This window comes from Benincasa hispida, chromosome 7 (genome assembly GCF_009727055.1).
Source record: "Benincasa hispida cultivar B227 chromosome 7, ASM972705v1, whole genome shotgun sequence".
NCBI lineage: Eukaryota > Viridiplantae > Streptophyta > Magnoliopsida > Cucurbitales > Cucurbitaceae > Benincasa > Benincasa hispida.
The window spans coordinates 264,531-272,626 of NC_052355.1; the positions used below are offsets into that span (position 1 = coordinate 264,531).

Sequence of the window (8,096 nt, forward strand, 5' to 3'; positions counted from 1 at the left end):
AAAGCCAACTGGCGCCCTTGCATATGCAAAAGGGCGAGTGGTCACTTACAATGAAAATGTAAAGAAAGCAAGCTAACTAAACTAATACAATATAGGACATGAAAATATGCTAGAAGGGGGTTGGATTGGGCATGCGGCCATGGGCAACAGGCCCTGGACAAGCATGACCGTTACACACTGCAACCCATACATGATTTACGTAGCATGCTCTGCTACCCATACATGATTTACGCATCATGCTCCGCCACCCATACAACTTGACATGCTCTACAAAACATAATCATCACATCGAACATCCAAGCATGCCCGACCAAATAATAGGATGTCACATAAAATATCAATGAGCACCACACATAATCATTACAGAACAATCATTTCAAGATCAGCTCACATGTGTCATTTAAACATAGCAGAAGTAAACTACATAAGAGGACAACAAACAAACAAATCCATCAGGTAGAAAACTACTTAAATATTGTTTAAAACTGTTCCTAAGATATTTGAAAGACTCCTAAAATATTAAAACAAGATTCCAACGTCCAATCTTTAGTTCCAAACCTTAATTGAAGTCTAAAAGAGTGTTCATAATGAATAAACCAACCAAAAACAACCTTAAGCCTTAATTCAAAAGCTCTGACTTAGTTCCAAGCTACAAAAAGGGAGTTCTACAGCACTTTAAACCAGTTCAAAAAGGTTGAAAATGAGTTATTACCTATTGAACCACACCAAACAGGCTCAGAACCTTGCTAGAATGAGTTCAAACTCAAAGAGATTCCAAGTGGGCTCTAACTAGTTTAAATCAACTTAATGCCACCAAACAAGACTCTTGTTGGTTCATGTCATAGAGCGAGTAAATCCTATTTATTAGCAGCCATTAAGTGATGGGTAAAGAAAAACTAAAGTCACAAGTAAGTGGGTCATTACCAAAAGACACCGAAAAGGGAAATGTTGCTGGAAAAATATATGAATAGGTCTAATATCAATCCGAAGCTACAAAGAGAGATAATTTCAAGGTTAGAGCCTAGGTGTTAGACCCCTAGAACTCAAACATGAACACCTATGAAGGTTCGAGTGTGATCAGGGGTATCACAAGGATAGACTGACAATTGTGATAGACCAAGTCAATGCGGAGAAGACCAACCTGAGTGCAGGTAGGTAGAGGGTCAGGCGACGCACACTTCGACTGAGAGGAAGTGTCGGACAAGGAGTGGCATGCCTACAGGGACACTGTGGGGCATGGGGGCCTGCTGGCGACACTGGGAACCCTACACTGACCTCTAAGCCCATTTGCACAAATAGCAGGGGGCACACATGGCTAGACGCACGCAGGCCACACAAGGCCCCGCACACGCCACATGGGGCAGGTGCATGCATGCGCACACGTGCGGCCAACGCACACAGCAGACGATGGCAAGGGCAGACGCGTACACCGACAATGCCCACTCGGGCTGAGTTGTCTAGGCAACTCCAGGGCTTGAGACCACTAGATGTAGTTCGTCGGTGACACATGGCACAATTGGAGCTGGTCAAAGACAGACACGTGGCAATGGATCTATGGACAAGGTAGCAATTTTGGACAAGGTGGCGGTTTTTGGAGTCAAGGGAATGGAGAGTGTTTTTAGCATGGTCATGACCTTCTTCCATCTATAAACACTCTTCACCCCCTTGACTCCAAAAACTGCCACCTTGTCTATGGATCCACTACCACGTGTCTATCTTTGACCGGCTCCAATTGTGCCACATGTCACCCACAAACTGCCTCTAGTGGTCTCAAGCCTTGGAATTGCCTGGACAACTGAGCCTGAGTGGGCATGGGGTGCTGCCGATGTGCATGCCTGCCCTTGCCATCTCCTACTACGTGAGTTGGCCGCACATGCGCGTCTCTGGTGCACGGTTGTGCTTCTCCAACCGTGCAACACCATGATTCTCACACGATCATGGTCAGCCTTAAGGGAAACTCAATTCCCAACCCACTTTTTGCTCGACTTTTTGAAGCTTCATCAGACCTTAGGCGAGGTTCTTTCATTCTCAACCCTCGTCAACCAACCCATGGGCAACTACCCAACTCTGGACTTCCCAGACTTCCATCAATCTAGACATAATCAAGACTTAGACCCTTCCAAGTCCTTGTTGAATCAAAACGGCAAACCGGGTGCTACATCAAACCTCCGACCCATGGGAAGGGGCGCAATGTAGGCACATTCGTGCCGCCCGACACTGTCCATGAGATCCCATTCTCGATGGAAGATGCCTAAGACACTTGTCTTGCAACGCTTGCCCACACCATGACACACACATGTGCCACGGGGTAGCTCAATTAAGCCACAAGACTCAGGGGTGGTGGAGGGCTGACACCATGCCTCCCCCTATAGTGCATTCTGAACATTTTTCCTCTTTGCCACCCATACATATGAAATGTGATGAACGGTCACTCCCCAACGTAGAGCTCCCGTCTGAACTCCGATTGACATGAAATTCGACGTGCTTGCATATCTTATCAACATGCATCTAACTCTAGAGCCATTCGTCCAAACTCACGACGAAACCCCACCTTCCGAGGTCACGGCTCGAGGCCCCATCTGGCCCTAGAGATGTCCAATTTCCCCACGGGGACGAGGCCCCGCCCTATTCCCCGATTAGGCAGGGAATGGGGGAGGGAGTGGGGGAAAAAATTCCTCGTGAGCTAAACGGGGACAGGACGGGGAATGCATTCCCCATCCTCGCCCGCGGCCCGACACCACCCCGTTCCCCATCCCCGCTCCAATTAGCTTTTACATATTTATTTTAGTATGGTTATCTAATGTATGTTATTATTATTATTATTATATAAATATTACATTTAAATTTCAAATTTGATTATTTATTGGGAAACATAATGAATATGTTTAAATTTAGATTATTTATATGTGAATAATTTGATTTATATTTATTTCTTTCTACTAAAAAAATTAATTAGCTTTTTAGGCCAAAATTTGAGTAATTTATCTTTAAATTCAAATTGTCATATAAAACTAACCATAATAAACAATTTAGTTATAAAGTTAATTATTTAATTAAAATTTACTCACATTAGTGATTTAAATTAATTAGTTTTTTACAAAAAAAAAAAAAAAAAAAAAAATAACGAGGAAAAATTCCCTGCGGGGAACCCGATCCCCACGAATTCCCTACAGGGAATCCCCACCCTAATCCCCGTGGAGAATTTCACGGGATGGGGAATGAAATGGAGAGCGAGGATGGGGATGGGGATGGGGATGGGGAATGGCATCCCCGATCCTGTGGACATCTCTATCTGGCCCCCATTGAGCATTGATGATATGGTTGCTAGTCTTTCTACTTAATGTTCAACATGACATGCTTGCCCACTAATGTTGGTGTGTTGGATGATGCACTGTCCTCCTCGATCGCATCATGGCACTTCTCGTGGCCCTCTGTCTTCGCTGGATGTGTTGACACTCATATGTTGCCACTGTACTATTTGCACAAGTGGGTTCAAAATCTACTATCTCAAAGTTAGATTGTGATACCTAGCGTGCCAACTTACGTGTGCGCCTGTGCCTGTCCCTTATGGCGCACACGGGACTTTGTGTGGCCCGTGTGCATCCAGCCATGCGTGCCTCCCACTATGTGGGGATGAGCTTAGAGGTTAGCCCAAGGTTCCTAGTGCTGCCAGCAGGCCCACGCGCTCCCCAACGCCCCCATAGGCAAGCCACTCCATGTCCAATTGCTCCTCTCAGTCAAGGTGTGCACCGCCTGTACTCTTCACATTGACTCGATCGCTCGCCAAGTCTTTTGATTCGGTCTGCATGTATCTACCGCCGTCAATTGTCAGTCTACTTTGTGACACCCCTTGTCACACTCTTCATGGTCGAGTTCTAGGGGTCTGACATTAGGCCACAACACTTGAGTTTTCAAAGGAGTTTATAGCACATTCGTCCACTGAAATGTACTCAAACGGACTCGAAACCTTGCTAGAACGTGCCCAAATAATCATTTAAAAAATGAGAATAAATTTTATTCTTCTTTATTAGAAAAGTTATTATTCATTCAGATACAGCCTTTTTCCTACTCTAGGGCTGTTTGGAGTCCAATAATGCAATGCATCAAGTTTATTGTTGCATAATGGACGCCGTCAATAAGTGGGTAATTCAAATTTAAGGTCGAAATAGAATTGGTAAGGGGCAAACCTTGTCAAAAGGGAGGAAAACGCTGGTCTAGTCGCTGGTATGAGATGCCGTCGTCGTTCGCCGCAACTCCAAGTCGCCGACAAGGAGAACAAGGAAAGCTATCGCCGTTGTGGTCGCTATCCACGCGTCGCCGAAGATAGGAGCGTCGAACGGAGAGGAGATCGAGGAAGAGGGGCAACGCGGCTGCTGAAGAAAACACAAAAAAGAGGGTCCGTGTGACTTAATTCACGATGGGAAGAGAGGGAGAGAGAAAAACGATGAGTGGCTAGGATTTTTCAATCTATTTTTTCTCTTTAATCATTTTTCATATTCTTTACTTTTTTTTCTTTATAAAGGAAAATTTCCCATATATATAAATATTATAAATATAATGATAATAGAGGTTCATGAGAGGCTCATCTCAGTGTCTTTTAAGCATGTTTCATGCCTTTATTTTCCAAAGTTTTATATGTGTCTCAACATTACGTAGTATGTGGCTTTAACATTATACATATTGTACCTATACCATACACATCTAGTTGCCAAATTGCCTATAAATAACGACATTTTGTGAGTTTTGGAACATACAAATTGGACAAAATCTAAAAAGATTGGAGAAAGTAGAGAAATCCATCCTTTTTATTTTATTTACTTTTGTTATTTATTTATTTCATATATTTATATATTATGTTTAATTTATTTTAATATTATATTATATTATATTTATTTTAATATTATATTTTATTGGTATCCATGTTCCATTGTGCTCCTCAAATTAGCTCTTATTGTTTTTCTTGCTAAAGGTAGATACTAAAGATATGTCGGTTTTTCTCTTTTCATTTTAATTAATAAATTAAATGTTGTTTTACATATTTAATATATATTAAATTTCTAATATAAATATAATATTTTGTAATGTTGTGTTACTATGAAAATATTATAAAATTACTATTATTTAATATTAATGGTAATAATTATATGTCATTAGTACTTGATGTCAAAGTACACCTGGATGCCATAAAACTGTGATCATTGGAAAACAACTTTTCTTCCTAAAGCTCGCCGTAAATGGATACACTTAGGCTCCAAATTTGTAAATCAATGCGTTAGAGAAGACATTTTTCTCCATTTCGGATATGTTCCTGCAGTAGCAATATCGAGAAAAAGGTTTTAAACAGGAACTAATTTCATATCTTCTCATGGCCAAACAAAATAATAAGTTATTGATGAAAAATCATGAATCTCGACCAATTGAAATAGCACCATTCTCTGAAGTGAATGTTGTGAATGTTAATAATCGTGGTAAAGAAAGAAATAATTATTATTTTCGTGGTGGTCGTTCTAATCATTCAAATTTCAAAAGAATCACACAAAATGATGATCACAAAGGAAGAACTCTACAAGATAAGAGTTAAAAAAAAGTGTTGAAAATAAATGCTTTCGATGTGGAATGATTAGGCAGCTGTCACGTACCTGTCGTATGTCAAAATACTTAGTTGATCTCTATCGAGTCCCCTAGAAGGAAAAAGGGAAAAATGTGAAAGCAAATTTTGCATACAAAACAGATTTGGATGTGGCACATTTTTTCAAATCTTCTGAAGAGAAAATGGACACAATTGATGGCATAACAAGCGTTTCTTTTGATTTTGAGAATATTTAGTATTAATATTGTCCTTTTTTATTTTCATGTTTTTTTCCTTGGTTAATATTAAATTTTGTATATTCCAAGTGTTGTTTTTCTTATTGTAATTGCAGTTTGTAATATTTAAATAAATTATATTTGCAATAAAGTTGTTATTAAGATTTATTCAATAAAGTTATTATTGAACATATAAATTGCACTTTTAAAGACTAAATCCAATAAACTAACAAACCACAGGCTATAACATGAATACTTAAACTATATGTAGAGATATAAAAGAGGATCAAGTTTGAGTATATAGCCAAAATAGTCTATAAGTATAAGGATAAGGTTGGGTACCTTATATTGGGGACACTATGGATGCGACCTACTTTATATTTAATATAAATGATGTGATCCCAAAATCGTTCATGTGGAGACATGTGAGTGGAGGCATCCTATGCAAAAGATGTTTGTATAAGACTAGACCACGAAATAGTCACTTTTATTTATAACACCGTGTACTATTAAAACTGACTATTTCAACTTGATGACCTAAGGTATCTCGATCTCAACCTTGTGCTAATTATGAATTCCTATTTGTTTGGGATTGTTCTTTAATCTGCAATAGTGAGAGTGGCTCAACATCACCGCTCAATAAACCTCCCATTTTAAGGGTAAAATCGAGTAGATAGTTGGGACCATAGTCTTGCAAGATGGAATTTGCTCCAATCCGATTTCAGAGTTAGGTTGTTCCCTTAAGTATCGATTCTTAGTCCTGAACAAGGGGCCCACCCTCTCTATGACTGAGAGGGACATGGTAGGATCATAAACCAATTATTCATTAGTGGATCAGTGGAGATTTAAGATGAATTATAGGGGTAAAAATAGTAATTTTGACCCAGGTGTAAATACGAACAACCTGTGAAAAATCAATCGACTTACTGATCGTGGTTAAATCAAGTGGACAGAAATATATCTACAGTGAAGAGAGTGTAGCTACTGGCCTTTAGCGAAGCGACCCGGTAGTTAACGAATGTTGATTAATTCAATTAAAAGAGTTTAGTCAATTAATCTCATATTGTTGGAGCTTATGATCTGTAGGTTAGGTCCCTCTACTAGCTCATAAATGGATTAAACCTTAGAATAGTGTGTTGAGAAAATTTGAAATGTTCAAATTCGAATTCGGGATTAGAATATTATATACGATATAATATGAAGTTTAATTATTGAATTAAACAAAATTGGAGAGATGGAAAATATATAAATATGATTTAAATATTAAATACAAGAATAGGGATTCATATTTATGAAATTGATAGTTTAATAATTTAATATTTGATATTAAATTATTATAATTAATTAAATTGAATTAATTTTATATATAAAATTAAAATTTGAATTTATTGAAATTCAAATAAAATGATTTGAGAAAATCATTTTTTTAATATTTTTTTGAAAATTGATTTTTAAAATTGAAAATTTTAAAGTGGGTTTTTCCCCACTTTAGACACTACCAATTCCAAGTGTCGAGAACTTGGTTTCATCACAAGAGGGCTTTGTATTGCATGAATGAATTCTTTAAAACAAAAGAATTCTTAACAGAAGTATTTTATGCAAAATTGAAAAATTGAAAGAAATTTTTGTTCTTCGATTTTTTACACCAAAACCTCATCCATCTCCAAAATTCCCTCAAGTTCATTCTCAATTTGGATCCTACCATCCAATCTAAGGGCCAAGAGGATAATATGGAAGATCAAGTGGTGGTCTACAAGCCATTAGAGTGAAGATTTCAATTGGAGATTGAGCAACTTGAAGAGTTCTTTAAAGGTAAATTTTGAAACCCTATTTTCTGGAAATTGGACATGCATGCTTTAAATCTAAAATTAATGTAGTTAGAGTGCTTAAGATCCTAATTACTTCCGCATGTTGAATGTCAACACCATGTTTTAAGTACTCAATTTACGTTAATTTTAGCTTGGTGTGTGTTTTTCATAGGTTGTATGAAATGGGTGCTGATATGGATATATTACAGTTTTGGCATTAGATTTCTCTTCAATTATGTTGTAATTGTTTTAATTGGCTCTTTGTTTATGGGCCTTAATGTATGATTAAGAGTATGTAAATTCATTAGAGTCGATGGAGTTGTAATTAGGTTGTAATTGAAAAAGATTTGAAGCTTAATAGAAGAAAACCATTTTTTGGCTTCTATCCTCATAGCGTTGCAACGCTGCTCATAGAGTGTTACAACACTATTCTTCAGCAACCCAGAAACGCATGTGTGAGGTGTAGTCCGATTCGAGGGTTAG

General features: G+C 38.2%; 1 protein-coding gene across 1 annotated transcript in view; it reads right to left on the minus strand.

Annotated features, from left to right (window-relative positions):
• LOC120081647 (succinate dehydrogenase assembly factor 2, mitochondrial) overlaps positions 1-4,441 on the minus strand; it is a 12,378-nt gene extending 7,937 nt beyond the window's left edge. Inside the window, exon 1 of the mRNA XM_039036694.1 lies at positions 4,188-4,441. The gene's annotated coding sequence lies outside the window, so the exon portion shown is untranslated. The remainder of the gene's footprint in view (positions 1-4,187) is intronic.
• Between the last annotated feature and the right edge of the window lie 3,655 nt (positions 4,442-8,096).